This window comes from Pelodiscus sinensis, chromosome 9, assembly GCF_049634645.1.
Source record: "Pelodiscus sinensis isolate JC-2024 chromosome 9, ASM4963464v1, whole genome shotgun sequence".
In the NCBI taxonomy this organism is placed as follows: domain Eukaryota; kingdom Metazoa; phylum Chordata; order Testudines; family Trionychidae; genus Pelodiscus; species Pelodiscus sinensis.
In genome coordinates, this window is record NC_134719.1 from 62,887,175 (window position 1) to 62,909,460 (window position 22,286).

The window sequence follows — 22,286 nt, forward strand, 5'->3', positions numbered from 1 at the left end:
TGGCAGGCTGCTTTTCCGGAAAAGCCCTTTTTCCAGAAAAGCGTCTGTGGCCAATGTAGACGCACTTTTCCGGAAAAGACTACTGGGCTGTCTACACTGGCCCTTTTCCAGAACAGTGTTCCGGAATAAGGACTTATGCCCGAGCGGGAGCAGAATAGTTTTTCCGGAATAGCGGCTGATTTTGTACAGTAGAGCATCGTTGCTTTTCCAGAAATTCAAGGGCCAGTGTAGACAGCTCGCAGCTTATTCCGGAAAAGCGGCTGATTTTCCGGAATAAGTGGCCCAGTGTAGACACAGCCCCTATGTCCTGGAAGGTGTTATTGGAAAAGTAACAATTTACTAGCCAGTGACATCCTGGTGAATTGTACGTAGCAGCTTTATATGGAAACTTACGAATGGAAATGGAAATCAGGACTGAAATGTGTTTTCCACATGGGTCTTGGGAGTGGCTGAACCTCATTCTCAAAGACAAAGGACACGTCGATGCTCCAGCTAGATGTCCTCAAAGCTGATCACCTGTCCAGTGGCCACACTTTGGCAAGGAAAGGGGACAGGAGCAAAACGCTCTGCTTCTTAGCACACAGCAGAACCCCCTCCCCGACCAGACTCCATGTCGGCTTGGTCTCTTCTAGAAAGAACTGTATCTAGGAGTCACTCTCTGGAAAATGCTTTTCAAAGGATGACTGGACTATAAAAACGTGTGGCAAAAAGACTCCATGTCATCTCTCTCTTTCCATCTCTCCTAAACCCAAGAAGACAAAAGAATCCATCCCTTCACCTCTGGGAGGGATCCTCACCTGCAGGTGAGTTGGTAATGCTGTTAGGAGCGTGTGGGAAGAATTGTACCTGGACCCAAGCTCAAGTTCTGAAGTTTTAACACTAGGAATTATTTTATCTTTACTTTTCCTGTAACCATTTCTGACTTTAATGCTTTCCTACATGTACTCGCAATCTTTCTTTCTGTAGTTAAATACAACTTTAAAAAAAATCAATCTAGTGGCAACTTGTATATTGCTTCTTTCCAGGGACAACAGATTTTGAATATCTGAGCTGTCCAACAGAAGGCTGCATTGTACAGAACACGCATGTTGTGGAGGCAAAATTCAGGACTAGGTGGGGAGTGTTGGGGTCATTCTGCAAGTCATAACCCAGGCTGGTTGGAGCCAGAGAGTGGCTGGCATTTGCTGATAGCCTGCTGGAATTGGAGTTTCTGAACCAGAGCCATGGCCATACACAGACACTTTGGGTGGGGCTTACATGCAGGCTGTCTGTGAGCAGCCGGGAAGTGAATTACAACAGCAAGGCAGCGGAAGGCACTCCAGGTTAATGGGAAGGGATCCCACAGGTCCTGACCTGTCTGGATTGCACCCTGCAAATAGACAGCGGGAGATCATCTGGCTTGGGGTGAATAGCTTGTTGTGCTTTAATAAGATAGGTGCATTAGAATGAAATGCCAGAAGATGCAATTCTATGGCCCATAAGTGGAGTTATGCCTCAAGAGGCTGAAATATGTAACTCTCCGTCTCCTTATCTATTACAGGGGACCCATTGCTTATCTGCTTTCAATGGGATTTTGCCTGAGTAATGAGCACTAAAGAGGGACAGTGGGTATTAACCCTCCATTCATGTGTTGGCATCTTTAATAGGGGTCAAATTCTGCTTTCTGTGCTGTGTAAATCTGGAGTAACTCCATTGAGTGTGGATCTAGGCTGGTAACTGAGAGTAAATTGTGACCCTCAAGTCAGAATCTAACCACAACAAAGAGTCTATTTTTATGTGACATCAGGCAGTCCTGTAGTAAGATACAGCATTTTTATACCAGGGCTTGGGGGAACCTTATTGACGTGGATGGGTGGAATAGCCCCCTTCATTCTAGATAAGTGTCAAAAGCAGGTCTGCTCCTCCCTGGAGTAGCTAGTGGATGCAACACAAGTTGCCATCCAAAACACAGAACCTTTTGCAAGGCTGGGGTAGGAGTTAAGACGCATGAGATGGTGGTCATTATCTGGCATCCGAATGCAAACGATGGAGGCTGTGTTTTGTGTGGGGGAGCGTTGCGCGTTGGAGAGACAAGGAGCAGAAATGCCACTGAAGCTGACAGAGAAGACAAGAAGGGAAACCCAGAGAAGCACTTGTAGCGTGACCCTGCGACAAAGGAAAGAGAGAGAGAGCTTTTGGGCACAGGGCTGGCTAGAAAGAAGCTTGGGCCGGGCGCAAAAACACTGCCTCCTGCCGTATGCAGGGGCGCAGTAGTTCATGGGCATTCTGTGTAATTAAACAGAATTGCATCACTAATTTCTTCCCTCAAGGACTCACAACACTCCAATAGTAGCTAACCACTCAGGTCCAAAAGGGGTAACGCTACCCGCTTCTGGTAATTCGCTATGGAACTGAATAATCCGAATTCGATCCCTTTACTCGCCTGTCGGGTCTGACTCCCGGAGAAGTCCCGTTGAAAACAAGGTGTTCTTCACTCTGAGTATGGGTGTCACTGTCCGCCCCGCACACACACTTTTTTTTTTTCCGGCAAATATACTCAGTGCTCAGCCCTGCCGTCTGCCCGCAGACAAAACTTGCAGTGAAGTCAGCCTTTTGCCTGAGAGAGGTCCACATCTTCAGGCTTTCTGGCAGCGATACTCCAAGCAAAGTGCAATCCCCGTGTATCATAAAATCCAATAAGAATGAAACAGAGCCGCCACATTGAAGGCAGCGAGTACATTGTAAATTGATGAGCTCATATCTTGTGCAGAGCAGAATAGCGAAGGCGGGGGACGGAAGGGGGGAAGCTAGGGGCTAGCGAGGAAGAGAGAGCATACAAGGGATAGTAAATATCTTTTCAGTAATGAAGAGACTTGATTATCCTCTTTCCCATAAAACCACATAGAAGAAAAGGAGGCTGTGCAATTGGCTCTCCAACAGACCGGCGTGTCTGCGCCTTGCAGATTCATGCCGGTTAGCCAGGCGAGTCGCAGCCAGGGGCTTTAGGGTCAGTGAGGATGGCTGACTGGCGTGAGGAAAAGGCAATATTTACTGACATGCTGGAAAAGCGCCTTCGTTTACGGCTTCCCGACCCCCGGAACACAATGATTTGCCTGTGTCCATAGCAACCCGTTCGGCTGTGAAAGATCTGTATTGTGCATAACGCAGCGGCAGCTGCCGACGTCTGTGGACGCAGGTAGGCAGGCAGGACGAGAGTGACCGACGGGTGGATCACAAGAACGTAGTCCTGAATAACTCCGCGGTACCGCGGGAAATGAAAGGTGTACGAGGAGGAATGCTCATCTGCCTGCCAGGGGAGTGTGCCCAGCATTACAACAGACCGCAACTGCTGCTGTTTCACAGACAGCCGTATTCCAGCTGTACCCAGCTCTCCTCACCGATGCTCCTGTTGTTGGAGACTGGCGTGCGGTTGCATTTGATTAAAACACACACACACACACAAAAAGCAGCGCCAATTGGACTAGGGCCGGGACCACGGATCACTAGCCAGCTGGGCCATTCTGATGGATACCCTATGTAAACACAGAGAGCGGCCCTGCCTCCGTTCAATTCCCCCGAATGCCAGCCAGCCCCTGCTTCAGTGCCCGCAGGTTGAACAAGGCATATCCAATGGTAAGCCTGTCCCCAATCTGAAAAGCTTGGCAGCTCTCCTTTGTGGGGATCGTCCTACGGAGGATCCCATGCCAACGCCAGTCCCTTGTGCCAGGTGGGAAAGAGGCACGTCCGTGGCTATCGTCCCCTAATTCCCTTTTTTGAAGCTGCTCCTGAAATGCATCATTGTAACAAGGGCCAGGCAGGCTAGGGCCTGTTCAGTTAGCTCCTGCGCATTTCACCTGTGCTGGGGGTTAGACGTATGAGGAAGGAAGCCCAGCCATGGACCGGAAAGCAGAAAGCTGAGAGGCCTCAGAGGACACACAAGGCAGGCAGAGGGCCAGGAGGGCTCCAGGTAGGGAGGCTGGGGAGAAGTTGCTCCAGAAAGAGCAGGGAGCCCAGCCCAAAGGCATCCGGCAGGAGTCTGGGAAGAGTAAATGCTGAGCCCAGTGGATGTGCAGAATTCGAGAGAGACTCTGGGAAAGACAAGGCAGAGATGGGGGCAAACCCTGTGTCTTGGGTTCGCTTTGGGCTTGCTTACCCTGGCACAGATGGGTTGACTTCACTGCATGGCCAAGTCACTGCAGCAAACGCCCTCTCCCTGCCCTTCATCTTCCCCTAGTGGTCAACGAGCTGCCGATTATTCGTTTTCCAAGCACCCCTCTCCCCCGCTAATGTCAATGCCCGGTCAAAGATTGTTGCGGGAAACGAAGGTGGCCGTTGCGGCAGGTTTTGCTGAAGAAGAGTTCTGAGCTGGTGAGTCTTGGAACTACCAGGCCAAAAAAGGGATTTGGCCCCGACCAGGCCTCCCTCTTGGAAGGCTACTCCCCGTTTTTCCAGGGGGCTCCTGACAAGCAAGAGAGCCCCATCTCCCTTTCTTGGCTGGACTGACGAGCCCGCTCTTCTCGAGCTTTCTAAGCTGTGGTCAGCCCTTCGCCTTTGCTTTGCTCAACTAAATAGCTGGAGTCTGGCTCTGTCTTCCAAGCTCGGTGTCATTCTCACGGCTCTTTGCATCCTCTCCTGTTCTCCAACCCCTTTCCTGCAGGGGAGCTGCAGAACTGACACAGTATCCCCGCAGCGGCCACACCCATGCTGAATACAGAGGGTCGATAACCGCTCTGCTTCGACATGCTAGTCCCCCGTTTACACAAGGCTGCCACCTTGCATCACAAGCTCGTCTTCTGCTGACTTTCCAGCGTGGCGCCCAAGTCTTTTCCAGAGTCACCACCTCCCAGGATGGCATGCCCCATCCTATCACTAAGGACTGCATTGTGTGTCCCTCGAGATGTGCTCTTACACTTGGCCATATTGAAACGCACATTTGTTTGCACCCGGCTTACAGAGCAATCCAGATTTCTTGGCACCAGCGACCTCTGCTCTTCGTTCATCACCACTTCCCCCAGCTTTGTGCCCTGATGGGCACCAGTGTAAAGTGATTGTGAAACACTACTGCGTCACAATGGCTGTTATGTGTATTGTTGTTGCAACTAGGGGACCTGGGCTCCTGTTACAAAGGCAATGCTGTCCCCATAGGGCTTCCGATCTGAGTACTGATTTATGGTCCCTGATGCAAGTGACTCCTTGAGGTGCCGGGCAGTGGGGAATCTGGTGAAGGGAAGGGACTGTCTTTCTTCAGGACTCCTGCTGTCATGTCATCTTGTACCCTTTCTACTAGCTGATAGACAGAGCCAGGAGGAAGAGAGGCGAGCCAGTATTTTACTGATCTTTAAAAGAAGCATTAAGGGCCTGCTCCTGATCATTCAGGACCAGTAGGTTTTACCCCCATAACAGTAAACTGAATGAAATGACAATGAAACAGACGATGGGGAAACTGGAAAAAGGTGATAAGGTGACAAAAATACAAAATTGGTTAGATCCAGGGAAGGTGATGAGGAAAGTCAGCGGAGCCTGACAAAACTAGATCATTGACTGACATGACGGCCAATGAAACTTTATAGGGAATAATTTGAATTCATCATATACCTTCACTGATTTCTAAATGAACCACAAGAATTCAGGGGAATGATCCAGGCATCAGTGAAGACCTTTGTTCAGCATGCAGAGCAGGTCAGAATAGTTAACGGAATCATAGGATCATAGAATCTTAGAACTGGAAGGGACCTCCAGAAGTCATCGAGCCAAGCACTGTCTAGATCATCCCTGACAGGTGTCTGTCTAATCTGCTCTTAAATATCTCCAGGGATGGAGATTCCACAACCCCCATAGGCAATTTATCCCAGTTTTAACCTCCCTGACAGGTAGGAAGTTTTCCCTAATGTCCGACCTAAACCTCCCTTGCTGCAATTTAATCCCATTGCTTCTTGTCCTGCCCTCAGAGGCCAAGGAGAACAATTTTTCTTCCTCCTCCTTGTGACACCCTTTTAGATACTTGGAAACTGCTATCATGGCCCCTCTCAGTCTTCTCTTTTCCAAACTAAACAAGCCCCATTCTTTCAGCCTTCCTTCATAGGTCATGTTCTCTAGACCTTTCATCATTCTTGTTGCTCTTCTCTGGACCCTCTCCAGTTTCTCCACATCTTTCTTGAAATGTGATGCCCAGAACTGGACACAATACTCCCACTGAGGTCCAATCAGCATAGAGTAGAGCGGTAGAATGACTTCTCGTGCTCACAACACTCCTGTTAAGGCATCCCAGAATCATGTTTGCTGTTTTTGCAACAGCGTCACACTGTTGACTTATGTTTATCTTGCCATCCACTATGACCCCAAAATCCCTTTCTATAGTATTCCTTCCTAGAGAGTTGCTTGCCATTCTGTATGTGTGAAACTGATTGTTCCTTCCTAAGTGGAGCACTTTGCGTTTGTCCTTATTAAACTTCATCCTGTTTACCTCTGACTATTTCTCTAGTCTGTCCAAATCATTTTGAACTATCCTTCAAAGCACTTGCAGCCCCTCCCAGCTTGGGATCATCTGCAAACTTAATAAGTGTACTCTGTATGCCACCCTCTAAATCATTGCTGAAGATATGTCAGGGTGTGTAAGCAATGGTAGGGTGCGTATAATATTTAGGCTGGGTAGAATTCAACTTTTATTTTTTATAAGTAATGGATAATATTGATCATAAGTGTTTTCATTTTTATTTCAATTTTCACTGTTACAGAACATTATAGAGAGGTTATAAAATAGAGAGTTTCAGAGAATTGTTATTTAAAGACAGCTGTTGAGTTTCAAAATATTAAAACTCTAAAATCATTAAAACCCACATTGTCAACTTCACATGGAAACTATACAGAATAAATATCCTTAAATCAAAGGCCAAGTTTTCAAGCAGCATTTGTCTTATTTTCCTCATCTGTCCATGTCAGTTATCAATAGAGATCTCTTTTGTCGGTCTGCGTGTGTGTACAGTGAAATCAACGCTTACTGACATTTGCCAACAAAAACCTAATACTTCCAAGTCTAATAATATTCTAATATTGCACTGTAAATCAATGAGAAGGCATCACCTGGAATGCTATGTTCTTTTCTGGTCACATCATCTCCAGGAGCTAGAACAGCAATTGAAAGGGTGCAGAGATGGGCAATGAAAATGATTAGAGGCCTGGAAAGAAGAGAGACGGAAAAGGTTAGGAGAGTGTAATTTAAAGCAGAGCTGAATGAAAGGGGACGTGTCAAAGCTACACAGATTAATGAATGGAACAGAGTAGGTAAATCAGGTGCTCCCGTCTTCTCGCTTTCTCTCTCTCATGTTACATAAGAAGGTGGGGGTTGCAACAGAATTTAGAAGGTAAAATATTTAACATTAGCAATAGGAAATAAATGTATTTGCGCAATGCACAATCAAGCTGTGAAATCCACTGAGCTTAGCATTCAAAACAAGGATTGGACTTTTATAAGGATAATGAACTGATTTTCCTCCCACATCTGCCTATGGAGTAGTCGAGGGCATCCTTTAGTCTTGATAATGTGCTGGTTTTCTGTGTCTATGCATTTATTCTGGGTCTATGCATGTACTCGACGCCCATCCATTTGGAGTAGGCCGTAAAAGAAGCAGGCATTTCCTGACTGGTCCCCGCCCCTTATATACCTGAGAAGGCAAAGTTGACAACATTCTAGGAGGGCCAAGGAAAACGTAGCCACGAGATTCCACCAGAGGTTCCACAGATTCTACGAAGGGCCAGAACCTTCTAGAAGGTTAGTGAAAAATGAATCCACATACGGAATACCAGAAGCATTTTTCTTCAAACATTTTATTTTCCCTTTTATTGATAAGAACAAAAACAGCACTCTGAGCCCAGTGTCCCTCTGCCCCCCACTCCAAGCCCGATCATTATCTAGATCACCTGCCCCCAGAGCTGTTCCTGCTGGGACCCCTGTCATCCAATCTAGAGAAGAATGGGGATCCTGCTGAGAGAGGGGTGAGATTTAAGCAGATCTGTAGATCTTGACTCAGATCCTCAAAGGTATCTGAGCCCCTTACCTTCAATTACTTTTAAAGTACCTTGGAAGATCTGTATCCTCGTTGCCAGAAAAACTACGCTTTATACAGCTGAAAGATTGCGCTAGTGTTGCATACTTCAAATCCAAGATGGCAGCCAATTGTTGTCCCCTGAAAAGCTTTTTCTCATCGGTAGTGCTGGAGCTGTGGCTGGTGAGAAAAAGAATATTTACCTCAGAAATGGACATTTTTTCATCAAAACAAATACATTAATATTTTTCCATTTGAATAAAATTGAATTTAAAAATGTTTGGTTTTCTGGGGAGAGGTATTTCCTTCCTGCTATTTCTTTTTCCCCCATGCAAAATTCTCTTTTCTAGTCAAATCAAAACTTTTAAAAATTCGTGTTGATGAAACCTTGAACATTTTCAAAAATGTTGTTAGATTGCCTAAATATTTTTGTTAAATTTTTGGTGGAAAAGCTCTCGATGGGCATAATCTGGATTATAGGCAAGGCCTCCCTCTTGGGGTCATGTAGGGGAATGTTGCTCTGCTACTTGTTTTTTAACCTTATATGTCCATGTAAAGAACGCCGTGAGTAAGGCCTTCTAGAAGATCTGTGCGTTTGTCCGAAATGAATCGGTGCTTATGTTGCACCGCTGCAAGCACTTATGAAATACCCAGATATAGAAAGAGTAGGGCTCCCTGAAAGATTTCAGATGAGATTTTTGATAGAAAATGTGGTGTTTTAATCAAACAATGTGTATGACAATCTCATTTTCAACTTAAATATTTGAAAGTGGAATTTCAGAATTTTGTTTTCAGTTTTCAGCATCCACAACCCCAAAGTGTTCTATTTAAAACGGAAAAAAAATCTCGTTTTCTGGTTTGTTTATTTTCAACCAAAATACACTTTTTGTCTATGGAAATATTCAGGGGAAAAAAGCTGGTTTTTGTGTCAAACTTTCCACCCAAAAATGACACTTTGTTGACATCATTGGAAGTATACCAGTCTAGAGTAGCATTGGTGTAACTATGGTTGAGATCCACTTCAATCTGGCTATTAGAGCTGGTTGAATTTTTCTTTTCTTTTTTCTTTTAAAATATCAGTGCAAATGGAAAACTTCTCATTTTCAATTTCTGGGCAGGATAAACCAATCCTGTCTACCTGTAATAGCAAGATCGGGAGGCATTCGGGTGACAGCTATATCAGATAACTAATGTAACAGCTTTCACTTCAATTGGGTTAGCTCAGGTCTGGTGTAAGAAGAGAGTCATTCCCATGATTCCATAAGATAACACAGTGAGCAACCCTTGATGTTTTGCATGGAGACTTGGGGTCCCCTCAGACTTGAACCTCCATTGACCTGTGACACTTCTCCCACCACCTCTGTCCTCCCCGGCCTCTGACCCCACCACACACATCATTATTAGACAACGTATTGTTCTGGAAACCAAGTGATCCTCTGCACTCTTCCCTTCCATTCAGCCAATACTTCAGGAGCTGCCAAACAGAGGCCAGGTCCTCACTACAGCTGAAGGTCGGCTTAAGGTACACAATTCTAGCTACCTAAAAAATGTAGCTGGAGTCGACGTACTTTAAGCTGAGTTTCGGCACCATCCTCCCAGCAGAAGTCACACTCCCATTGACTTCCCTTGCTCCTCATGAGGAATAGGAGTTCTAGCTTTGATGGGACACCCTCAGCATTTGACTTAGTGGGTCTTTACTAGATCCACTAAATCAAACACTAGAAGATCGATCACTGCAGTGTCAATCTCCGTAGTCGAGATGTGGCCAGAGCCACTGCCTCTCCTGATCCTATTTGGACAGTGCCTTGCCCATTACAATGGCTGTGTAAATGATCATGGGCAGGATGCACTCCATAACCATTTGCATGGATATTGCTCTTGAGCAATGATGCATTGATTGGAACATCACCACAATGACCATGTGGTTACTGGGGAACTCCATGGACTCGCAGCTGCACAAAGGATTCTAGGGTGCTACCCATTCCTAGTCAGTAACACAACTATTGTAGCAAGAGCTTCCTCAGTTCTTTGGGGACTGAGACCACCTCCTGACCCCCTGGGAAATCTTGCGCAATGATAGGAGAGACAGATCGGAGACATGTAAGACAGGACGAGATCTCAAGAATTCATCTATTGACCATCTCCATAGAGAACTACTGAGGCAGGAATATGTAGACCATCCCTGACAGGTGTTTCCCTAACTGATTCTTAAAAAAACTTCAGTGACGGTCATTCCACAACCTTCTCGGTAATCTATTTCAGGATTGAACTTTCTAAATATAAGGATAGCTTTTTTCCTAATATCTAGGCTTGGCGAAATTAGATATTTTAATATTTTTGATGGATAATATCCAGGTTTATTTTTAAGCATGCCTTTCTATTTTTATCTTTTTCTAAGTTTGGCGATTGTGGGAAATTATGGGTGAGGTGCCGAATGGTGGGTCAGACAATTATTTGACTGTAGACACTGAGATTGAAAAAAATTAAACTGTCAACCTCACATGTTAAAATACACAAAGTAAATATCCTTAAATCAAACTTTTCTTCTCAAGCAGCATTTTTCTTAGCCTGCCTATCTGGAAACGTCTGTTGCTATTGATGGATTTCTTTTTGTCGATTTGCATGTGTGTGTACATTGAAATTGTCACTAACTGACATCTACTGATAAAAATCAAATCCTTCCACGCCTACTAAAGTCTAACCTACAGCTCCCTTGCTACTGATTAAGGCCATTATCCCTTGTCCTCTCTTTGGTGGAGATGGGGAGTGATTGATCCGCATCCTCTTTATAACAGCCCTTCACATATTTGAAGATTATGAGGTTCCTCCTCAGTCTGACCAGGTTTTTAAACCTTGTATTGCTTTTGTTGCTGTCCTCTAGACCAGTGGCCACCAACCAGTCCATCAGAATCTACTGGTAGATCTTGGAGCCTCTGACAGGTGATCCTGACTGGTTTGGCTGGGATGCTATCAAGTGCTGGCACTTCAGCTGCCCCTCCCTCTACTGCCCTGCTGTTTCTGCCCAGAGCCTCAGAACTGCCCCCTGGGAGCCTCCTGCTTGTGAAGTGTGGGGGAGACAGAGGCACAGGGGCACTGATGTCACTCTGTCTCCCTCCCCTGTACCCCATCTTCCCAGAGTGAGATGGGCAGGGCCTTGGCAAAGGGGTGGGGTATTTGGGTTTGAGGTAGATCCTGGACTGACTTAAATTCAAAAAGTGATCTGGTGCTTTAAAAGGTTGGAGACCACGTCTCTAGACTCTCCCCATGTTATCCACCTCTTTCCTAAAGAGTGGGGCCCAGAACCAGACAGTTTTTCAGCAAGGGCATTACAAGAGCGAAGTAAAGCAGGATATTTACCACCTATATCTTGCATGTTATACTTTTGTTAATACATCCCAAAGTAGCACTTGCCTTTTTTCCAACTACATCACATTGTCTACGCATATTCAATTCTTCCTTCCTTCCTTCCTTCCTTCCTTCCTTCCTTCCTTCCTTCCTTCCTTCCTTCCTTCCTTTTAAACATTTTAACAATCCCTGTTTTAAAGAAATCCAAAATAAAAATTAACTCCATAAAAATAACACTGTATTTTTTAAAAAATACAATCCAAGAGAGCATGTACATTTTCCTTTTATTTAAAAAAGCCCTTCATTGAGTTACCGACCTGAGCAATGCTGGGTAAATCTGCTAGCTGTTTCATAAAACAGAGGAAAGCGATAAAAATGTCAGACAATTTCCCCTCGTTTTTTTCCCTGACATTAGAAACTTTGAGAATTTAAAATACTTTGACTAATTCTGCAGGGCAAACTTAATACAGGAGTCCTAGGCTAGCAGAAAATGCGGGGGAAATTTTGGAAGAGCAGAATATAACTACCCAGGAAGGAATTTGGCAAGAACACTGGGACTAAACATTAGATCAGTATGAAAAATTCAGTTGGGCTTCCATGAAAAGCTTTAAACTCCATGATTATGATTAGAAACACTGAAATATTGGGCTTAAAACCTCAAAATATTGTTTTTAATTTAGAGTTGAAATTGTCATGAAATTTCAGTCATTTTTTAAAATTGACTTGTTCTCACAAAATAGTTTGGTTTCACCACAATGGCATGGTTTTAATGAAACAAACAACCAAACAAACCCACCTCACGTTGTGGTTGGAAAACATTGACCAGCTTAGCTAACAATCATGCATTTTAGGGGCTGTTCTCTGTTTGCAGAGCACCTAACTCGGTGACGTTCTAGTGTGTGACTTGATGTGCCGAGGCATTATAGCACTATAATAAGGATGCAGTCCAGACCAGTGCTGTGCCACTGCTTGCAACCTGGAGTCCCTCACCGTTCTTTGCTGTTGTATCTCCCAACCTTGACCACTCACAAACAGCAAGCAGGTCACACCCTGAGTAACTGTGTGTGGCCACAGCCCTTGTCCAACACTTGGACTCCAGCATCCTGTCAGCCAACACCAGCAATGCTCTGGCTTCTACCAGCCTTTGTTACTACCTGCAGGGTGGCCTCAACACACACTCAGTCCTGGGTTGTCCAGCCCTCTCCTGGATACTCCTGATATACTCGGACTGTTGCCCCTCTTAGGCCACGTCTACGCTATGCAGAAGATCAAAGCTGCCGTGTTTGAGCTTCCAGGGTTTGATTTAGTGGGTCTAGTTAAGACCCACTTGTTCGAACTGAGAGGGCACCCCTGTCGACGCTGGTTCTCATGCTTCTCATGAGGAGTAAGGGAAGTTGACTGGATTATTTGCTCCCTTTGACCTCCCGCTGTGTGGATGGTGATTTAAAATACATCGACCGCAGCTATGTAATGAACGTAGCCAGAGTTGTGTATCTTACGTCAACCTTCCCCTTTAGTGTAGACCAGGCCTAAGAAATTATGGGCCTACACTGCAGGGCTTAACTCAAATTAAGCTATGCAAAGTGAGCTACATCAATTGTGTATCTTATTTCGAAATGGGGAGCATCTACACAGCACTTATTTCGAAATAAAGCACTCTTCCTCCGACTTCCCTTACTCCTCGTGCACTGAGGGTTACAAGAGTCGGAGTAAGAAGTCCTCCAGCTTGACAGTATTTTTACACTATTTCGAAATAACTGCCTGCTGTGTAGACATGGACTAAGTCATTTCAAAATAATGCCAGTTATTTTGAAATAATGTGGCAGTGTAGACGTACCCTAAGATACAATAGTCTACTACCTGAAATGGAGTTACCCAAACAATTTATAACACTGGATTAGTTTTAATTAAAGAATAAAAACATGTGTATTTAACTACAAAGCAAGAGGTTTTAAATGAGTGCAAGTACAAGGCATTAAAGTCAGACATGGTTACAAGAGAAATAAAGATAAAATGCTTCCTAATACTAAACAAATTAGTCTGGTTTCATAGTAAAATCCCTTCCCTTTTCAGTACACTGCTGACCAAATGTTCAGGCCAGGGTCTGCTCCCAAAGATTATATGCTTCGTCTCTGGTGAAAAAAGAGAATTATATGGAGAGAAGGAAAACTTGAGGTATTTTACCCATCAAGTCTATAGTTTGGTTACCCTTTGAAATATATTTTCCTGAGGGTTCCCCTCTGTTTCATCTGAAGAAGTGGGCTGTGCCCATGAAAGCTCATGATACCATCTACATGTTTTGTTAGTCTCTAAGGGGCTGCAAGACTATTGGTTGGTAAGTTTTTCCCGCATTAAAGCTCATTCAAACTGCAAAGAAGTTGACACGGTGTTTGGTGGTGAAAGACTTAACACGTTTCTTCTCACCTCCGGTGGCTGAAATGCAGATGTTGCTGGTCTCGTGTCTTCCCCCTCTTGCTGTCTGAGGACCCAGTTTACAATTGATATGTAAACTGAGATACACTCGCACACTCCATTTTTTAGGACCTGCTTCTCCAGTCCTGCCTCATCAGGGCTGCATGGCTTTGAACATGTGCTACAGCAGTGTTTCTTAAACTGTGTTCCGTGGCACACCAGTGTGCTGCGAGGCAGTCGGAGGCGTGCCGCGGAGAACAACAGAATTCAAAATAGATGAGAAGCTGGATATGAGTTAACAGTGTGCCCTTGTAGCCAAGAAGGTTAATGACATATTAGGCTGCATTAGGAGGAGCGTTGCCAGCAGATCCAGATAAGTGATTATTCCCCTTTATTCAGCTCTGGTGAGGCCACATCTGAAGTATTGTGTCCAGTTCTGGGCCCCCCGTTACAGAAAGATTGTGGACGCATTGGAGAGAGCCCAGCAGAGGACAACAAAAATAATTCAGGGGCTAAAGCACATGGCCTATGAGGAGAGGCTGAGGGATTTGGGCTTATTTAGTCTGCAGAAGAGACGAGCGAGGGGGGATTTGATAGCAGCCTTCAGCTTCCTGAAGGGAGGTTCCAAAGAAGATGGAGAGAGGCTGATCTCAGTGGTGGCAGATGACAGAATGAGGACCAATGGTCTCAAGTTACAGTGTATATGGGGGGGGGGGGGGTCTAGGTTGGAGATTAGGAAAAACAATTTCCCGAGGAGGATGGTGAAGCGCTGGGCTGGGTTCCCTAGGGAGGGTGTTTAATCTCCATCCCTAGAGGTTTTTAAGTCTCGGCTTGACAAAGCCCTGGCTGGGATGATTGAGTTGGGTTGGTCTTGGTTTGGGCAGGGGGTTGGACTCAGTGACTCCTGAGGTCTCTGCCACTCCTAGGATGCTATGATTCTAAGCCATGCCCTGTAGCTCTGTAGGGTCTTTGCCTGCCCTTTGGTGGGGGCAGTGTTGAGAAAAAGGCCGGCGACTGTCACTGCTCCTGTGTTTTCGGCAAGGGGCCCTGAGCTCAGCTCAGGCACTGGGGTTTGGGCGTAGAACTGCATTTCGTGGCCAGCAGAGGGAGCTCTGCGCAGCTGTAGGGAGGATGACCGTCAGGGTTTGTCTACGCCAGAGACTGTGATGTCACACTGGTTTGCCGATGCTGGTGCAGGTGGCTGCGGGCACATGCATATGTCAGTTTACACCGGCTGTGCTGGGGTTAAGCTGAAATCGGTTTGTCATTTTAAACAAAGCTGCTCTTCAACTGAAACCAGAGCAACCTCTCCCCCATGCATGCAGGGCAAGGACTGCCGACCTCATCCCTCCCGTTCCCTCCAATGAAGCATCCAAGGGCTGCACTCCGGGCCTGCCGCTCCCTTACGCCTGCGAGACTGTGACTCTTGATGAATGTCCGCCGCAGTGCAGATACCCCTCACCCATTCCACCGAGGCTTCTCTCCTCCCCCCTCCGCCACTCTCCGTGTGGTCACTTGGATGGGAGCCCTCCATTTACCAGCCGGTGCGCACCCCCCGAGCCTTCGACTGCCGAGCAGTTTTCGCCAATGTTTTTCTGCTGCAGTTCGGCCTGTGCGCCTGTTCCTTCCGGCACGTGTCTCTGAGCAGGGACGGATTAGGACACCCGGGGGCCCTAATCTGTGTCAAGTTTAAGAGGCCCGATCGCATTGCCAAAAAAATGTGTATTCTTCTAACATACAGGACAATGCAAATAGAAATAATCCAGGTTTAGATTTGTAGCTAGACCGGCACATAGACACGGATGGAACTAAAAACTAGGGGTTTTTTATTTCGTGGCCCCTCCTCGTGTGAGGCCCTGAACTGTAGCATACTTAGCTGGTGCATAAATCCGGCCTCTAATCAAACGTTTCCCCCACGTGCTTTTGCCACTTTGCCTGTTTGCAAAGTCAGGCTGGGCTGAGGCAGCTGCAGCCCTTCCCCTCCTCCTTCTGCAGTTGTCCAAAATGTAAATACATTTTATTCATAGATTTGTGCATTTCCTGAGGTTATGGATTCCTCCAGGTCCCTGGGGAGGAGCTATCGAGCCATTAATATTACACTCCGGATTGCTTTGGGCTCCGTTGTGTGGCATTACAACTTTCCCTATTGACATCTGTTTCTAAAAGGGTGGAGGAGCAGCTTCTTGCTAAATGGCCCGATAAAAATTGAATTTGCCGTGAACCGCTCTCGGTTGGTGTGAAAAGCCAGGCAGCACTAGAACAAAGCACGCGGCATATGCTGAGCAGAATGGTCTCGGGGAATTGACTGAATGTCTGGAAGCGCAAACCACGCTATCAGTGGGGAAAGCCGGGAAGGTACCACCTGGGGAAAGAAGTGCCCCAGATTTGGCTGTTGAGCCAAATGTTACCCAGACCATCTGAAGAGCTTGCACGTGCCAAATGTGCAGCCCGGGGTATCTCTCAGTCATGGGCTGTCTTCATATTATTCGCTAGAGCTGATAGGAAAAAGGAATGTCTTGGCTGGGTAGAATTTCAACCCTTTGAAACTGGTATTTTACTCCAGAAAGCAGCAGAAGCGGGGGGTGGAGGGGTGGAAAGAATTCTTGGAAAATGTATCAGAGTGGCTTATCCGGTACAGCAGAGCCTGCAATCACGCCGGCCCAGGATCAGTGTGTGCTCGCTGAAAGGCATCAGGCAGACAGATATCAAAGGTTGTTGGAAGGGGTAGGGTCGAGAGGCATGGCAGAGATCAACAGAGGTGGAAGCCTGGGGAAGAGCTGGGGAAACCCAGAACAGGAGACTGGATGGAGTTTGGACTGATGAAATACTTGCTGTTTGGTCTGGGTCTTTCTCTGAGTTGTGGTTTGGACCAGCTCTGTCACAGGCTGGGTGAAGGGAGCTGTCACGCCCGCCCTGTTATGAAAATTGGCTTATGAATATGCATATTCGAAGATTCTTTCGGCAAAATGCATCATGGAACAAGCCATTTTTAAGTTGCGGTCAGTTGAACGTGTACATTCTATTTCTGCGTGTGCATCACTCTTGCATGTGAAGTTAGAGCTATGAAGTGTGGATCTGTTTATAAACCTAGATGTGCTAATGAGGGCCATTAGCAGGAGACATAATGGCCCCAGTGTTCAACACAATGATCTATATGGCTCATTGGCCATTTAGCTGAGCCCTCCCCGAGCTGAGCTGAGCTGATCTCAGTGTCTGCTGTGGGGGGCTGTTACCCCAACTCCTTGTCTCAACTGGGGGAGATCGGAGATTCTGGCCCAGCAGGACAGGGTGGGGGGGCACCCCAGAAGGAAGGTAGGTGGTCAGTGGCATGACCAGCATGCGGGAGAGACGAATCCCCAGGGACTTGAACCTACCACAGGTGCATTCAAGGATTTGGAGCAGAGAAAGCAACTGGAAACGGTAAGTTTTCCAAGGGCTGGTAAAGGGGAAATAGAAGCAGGTGTTGGCCGGGGCATTACAGAATCGTTTCCAGACTGGAAGTCGTGAAATATTGTGACCTGAGAGCACTGAACCAAGGTCGTGACAATGTTTCATACTGTGGAATGGTTTCGATTTGATAATGTCCAAACATTGCAATATATTTCAATATAAATATGGGGTAACACAATGCAATTTAAAGTTTTGACAGGTTGAGAAATGATATCAAAACAAAATGGTGCTAAAGTCGGAACAAAATGTGGTGCGTTGACAACATCATTTTGAATTTCTTTTTTTTTTTTGCCAAACGTCATCAAAATGGGCACGTTCCCATGGAACATTTAGGCTTCAGAGCCCTTTGCAGACACTGTATCCACTGGGTGTCCCCTGCTCACCTATCAGTTGATCTGCTTGAAGAATTCCAATGGACTGGTGACACATGAGTTCTCTTTACAAAAGTCTTGTTGGCTCTTCTTGTATCCATTCTCCTGGCACCGAAGTTAGACTTACTGGCCAGTAATTGCCAGGATCACCTTGGGAGCCTTTTAAAAAAGTTTGAATCGGATTAGCCCTCCTCCGATCTTAGCTGGTGCGGAGGCTGATTTCAGTGCTAGGTTGCCTGCCACAGTTAGTTCTGCAAGTTCACATTTGGGTTCCTTCAGAACTCTTGGATAAATATCAGCTGGTCCTGGTGATTTATCACTATTTCAGGGATCACTGTGTTCCTAAACTCCTCTACTGAAACCTCCATCAGGGACAGGTCCCCACACTTCAGCTGTTTCTTTTAGGGGACAAATCTAAGGACCTCTCCCCACATTCTCTGCAGTGAAGCAGCAAATTTCATGCAAAGAATTCATTTAGCTTCTCCGCCATGGCCTCCTCTTCCTTGAGGCCCCTTTAGCACCTCTCTCATCCCGATGGCCAGAGTTTCTGCTCCTTTCTGTTTTCGTCAGTAAGAGGTAACTTCCCATGTTTTAACGTTAACAGTTTTGCTTCTAGCTCACCGATAATGGAATCCGCTGAGTCCCGTTAACAAAACACACGGATTCAAGTAGTAACCAGTCGAATAATAAATCACAACCTGTGCTCTACAGCCTACATGGCATGAATAGGGTATATACAAGTATTGCTTCCTCCAGAACCCTGGCAGTGCTTTACAGTGCTTCCCAAAAACTTCCGAAAGAGAGCGTTCACACTGCAAAAGTGCATCGAAACAGCGATCTGCTTTTTCAAAAGAGAGTGTCCAGACTGAATGGACATTATCTCCCATTTCAGTTATGATTGCTATGGATGGAGTGGCCACCAGGACTCCTGTGCTTTTTCCCCTTTCCTCTTCTTCCGAAAGAACTCCCTTTTCCCCGTCCACACACGCCTTTTTGTGAAAGAGCTCTTTCGCAAAAAGGCGTTCTTCCTCGTAGAATGAGGATTACCAATTGTGGGAAAAGCCCTCTGTTCTTTCTATTTACTTGCGAAAGAACACAATTGCAGTGTGGATGGAACTCAAGTTTTGTTGGAAAACCGGCCATTTTTCCGACACAACTCTGTAGTGTAGACGTACCCATGCAGATGCATCGGCTACACCCTGCAACTGGCTGTGTCTGCAGCGTGCGGCACCATTCTAGTGTGGTGCTGCACCAGAGCAAGGGAGCAGGTGGTGGTGGAGAGGCTGTGGAACATTTGGACATGTTAGAAAACTCACTGCTGTGCAAGTGCGGTGTGCTTCCCCCCGCGGGCTGGGAAGGTTTGCTCTTGTGCTTCTCGTCCCCCAGACTACTCTAGTGCTCTCCCTATGGGGATAACCCACGCGAGAAAGGTGTAATCCTCAGGATCCGGCTTAGGCTAGAGTGTCGGGCTTCTAACATCCCAACCAAGCCAATTAGAACCTGCCTTGCACCACAATCCAGTCTGAACCAGGCCTCAAATGGTGTCCGGACTAGTGTACACAAAAAGCAACTTCAGATACTGTGCGACATATTTCAAACTCTCAGAACAGGGCAGGTTTCCCTGTGCTTCTCTCTTCTATCAGTCGGGAGCCCCCCAAATCCGCCTCAGTCTCCCCAGGATCTAACCCGAAAGCTGACTTGCTAGCCCCATTCTCATGCCAACCTTCTCGAGTTTGGCTCATAGCAGAGAACAGGGCCATAGGCAGAGCTGAGCCAATTTTTTTGGCCAGAACACTTGTTGTTCTTGTTGTTGCGAAATGCAGTTCTTGGCAGCACTGAAATATTTTGTGGACTCATGTCACTTTCCCCAGATTCTCTGTGTGTGTGTATTTTTTTTTAAAGAGAACTTCAATTAGAAAAAGATGTTCCATTCCGAATGACGTTATTTCAAAATGTCCTTCTATGCTACTTTTAAAGGGGGAAAAATGACTTTTTAAGTTTGAGAAAAATGTTGAGGAAAAATTGGGTTTGGCGTTGATTCAAAACAATTTTTTGTAATTGGATTAACACCTCCCGTTCCCAAAATCACACAGTTCTCATTATGCACCACTTGCCCTATATCTCCCTATATCTGATGGAAAGGAAACTCTATTTTCTTTTGAAAAATCATTCCAGCCGAAAACTCTTCATCACCTTCATAATCCTCTATTTAATTTTTTTCAGCATAGTCCAAAGTCAAGCATCAAACAGGACTTTATTCTCCTTGTGTTCAGTCAGCTGGTGCCACACAATGTCCATGTTGCAGGTTTCTTATGGGAGGAGGGGTATGTGGAATATAACTATGGTCTATGCTAGGGCTTGATTTCAAAATAACTCCCCTTAGGCCGAATTAATAAGTGAAGCCTCCACATGACCACACCCGCCATTTCAAAATAATGGGCTGCTTAAATCTGTACTCCTGCTGTCCTCGAGGAATAACACTGATTTTGAAATAGGTACGTGGATGCGCCGGTGCCACTATTTTGAAATAAATACACCCCAGAGTCATTCAGACTAATTACTCTCCATGGGAAAGAATGAATGGACACAAATCAGATATCCAAAAAGGCAACACACAAAAACCTACTGGAGAACACTTTAACCTGCCCATGTTGTTTCAGGCCAGTTTCACAAGCCAATACGCAGGGAAGGGTTGGAACTTAACTTCATTTACAAGTTTGATTTCTATCATAGCGGTATGAATAAAGACATTACTTGGCTAGCACACTACCTTCCACATCCTAATGACCTAACCAACTAAACAATGGGCACTTACACAAGGTGCAAATTGTTCTTATCAGCTCCTTGTCGCTTGAACAATCTCATTCGCTTTTTTTCCTCCCTTTCTCCTCCCCCCTCCATTATTTATTCTTGGATGTTGACTTTTAATGCTCCAGTCATCTGAAGAAGTGGATTGTACCCACAAACGCTCCTGATACCATCAACATGTTTTGCTAGAGTCTTTAAAGTGCTACTAGACTATTCATTGTTTTTTAAGTTTTTCTAATTACTCCCAGTGCTTCCGGGAGCTCTAAGTCAAGGTAGCCTGTACACATTAACAGAGCCTGCCTCGGACTAATTTCGAGGTTTCCCCATAGCGAGGACACGCTATTTCTGTTTTGTTTGGGAGTTATTAAATCGATTTTAATTATTTTGAAGTAGTTTCTTAGTGTAGACATGCCTTGAAGGTTGGAATTATGTCTATATATTTTAAACAATGTACTATGGTTGACATCAAACTTAAATATACATGAAATGCACATGGTTAGCACATGTGTATGTGTCTGAACCAGTCAGCTGCAATCTCTCCTTTCTGTGCAGGATGTTAAATTTGATGCAAACTTTTAATGGTGCTTAACAGGTGGTACAGGGGCAGGGAGAAATGGATTTTCCAGTCCATTGGCAACTTTGATATTTTTGGGGAAAAAATTGGGTTTGGTCTGAGCCAATATTGAACATTTTCAGCAAGTAGAAAATGTGGAAGAAATTGTTTCAGGCTGAACAAAATATTTGTCTCTTGTCCAAATCCTGTTGGTTTGATTTTTACCTTTTTTTTTAAATGCTCCTTTAAAATGAAACCATGTGTTAAAACGCTCTTTCAGACGGAACAATTGAAATGGGTTGTTCTGAAAATGTCTAAACGGGCTGTTGCAAACTTTTTTGAAATGAAAAAAAAAGTTTTGGAATGGAACAATTTGGTGAAATTGCCTCGAATTCGCAAAGTGTCTGTGTTGCTGAGTGTGTCTTTTTTACCACTCTCTCCAGCGCAGAGCATGGACTACTCAATAGGTGTTTGCGTAACACTGACAAGCAGAACCGAACCTGCGGCCTCTGGAACTTCATGCATGAGCCTCGACAGCGTGAGTGAAAAAGCCAGCTGGCTCTCAGCTAAGGCTATAAGGCATCCTCATTACTCTCTTTGTAGGAGGTCTCAGTGTCACTGCATGGAATAATGAACCATGGTAGGTGGGTTGCACGTTGATTTCAGGGTTGACCTCTAGATAGCACAATTATGGGTGTATTGCAAATGAAGGAAGTTGAACAAGAACAATCAGATGGAGCAGGGACTGTAGGTTCCCAGGGGGTGCGAAGGTGGGTTCTATAAAATGTAGCCCTGCGGCCTCCTGCCAGCAAATCAGCATGCGTCTCTAACTCCGCCACCATCTTCTACCTTTCTTCTCCTAGGATTCCCCTCGCAAAGCCGCCTTCACCTGCTGTGGTACCTTCTGTCAAACGCTTCATGCGTTTGTCACCAAAATGTTTTGGCAGGCGCATCATCGCTAGGTTTTGACATAATCCCGAAGAGAGACTTCCTCAATTATTACTAATGGAACATTACGCTCCTCTTTGGGAACTTCTGCATGAATAAAAAAGGGTCATTAATGACATCTACTCACAGCCCGGAAATTATTAGTCAATGCTAATCCGTTTTTTTTAAAGCTCCTGGTAATTTCCCATCTCACCTCCCACCCCCTTCTCCAAAGTCAACGTCTGCACTGAACAGAGTTGTTGTTGGCGTCATTGATTCTGTGCGATCAATGAGATTTCCCTCTCGCCAGGGTTTCCCATTTATTCCTCCCTGTATTGTTTAATAATATGGCACATTTCCAGAGCACTTGCCGGCCCAAAGGATCCTGTTGCGCCTTCT

At 45.6% G+C, this 22,286-nt stretch overlaps 1 long non-coding RNA gene across 1 annotated transcript in view; it reads left to right on the forward strand.

The window, feature by feature from the left end:
• Nucleotides 1–22,032, forward strand: part of LOC106733085 (uncharacterized) — a 150,336-nt gene extending 128,304 nt beyond the window's left edge. The window contains exons 6-7 of the long non-coding RNA XR_012906055.1: nt 21,404–21,498; nt 21,824–22,032. This is a non-coding gene — a long non-coding RNA (uncharacterized LOC106733085). The remainder of the gene's footprint in view (nt 1–21,403; nt 21,499–21,823) is intronic.
• The last annotated feature ends 254 nt before the right edge of the window (nt 22,033–22,286 follow it).